Here is a 487-nt window from a genome sequence, read left to right on the forward strand (position 1 = left end):
GATTAATTCCAAAAAATATCAGTAGGGGCATTAATGTCAATTAACTACATATTTAGTTATAACTAACTTTTAAAAGAAATCCAAAAACTTTAAATCTATATAACATATATCAAATTAAAGATAATTTCATAAGGATTCCATAATATAATGCATGCATATGTTCCGACGTCAAAATTTGAAAAAAAATTCAAAAATTTTAAATTTTTTTGTACAAGCAGAAATGTCAACATACTATATAAAATATGTCAATATAATAAATGTAGAACGTCAATAATATAAACAATGAGTTAACATTCTTAAAGCATTGTGTTGACATTCTCAAAGCATTGTGTTGATATTTTCGGAACATTATATTGACATTTTCATCCAAAACCCTAATTTGGATTTTTTTTTATCTTTTTCAATTTTATTAATAAAAATGAAAATTACACGTGACAAATTGTAGACGACCCCTTTTCTAAAATCATATGGCCTTAAATTAGTTGTA

The sequence above is a fragment of the Salvia hispanica genome, chromosome 5 (assembly GCF_023119035.1).
Source record: "Salvia hispanica cultivar TCC Black 2014 chromosome 5, UniMelb_Shisp_WGS_1.0, whole genome shotgun sequence".
In the NCBI taxonomy this organism is placed as follows: Eukaryota; Viridiplantae; Streptophyta; class Magnoliopsida; order Lamiales; family Lamiaceae; genus Salvia; species Salvia hispanica.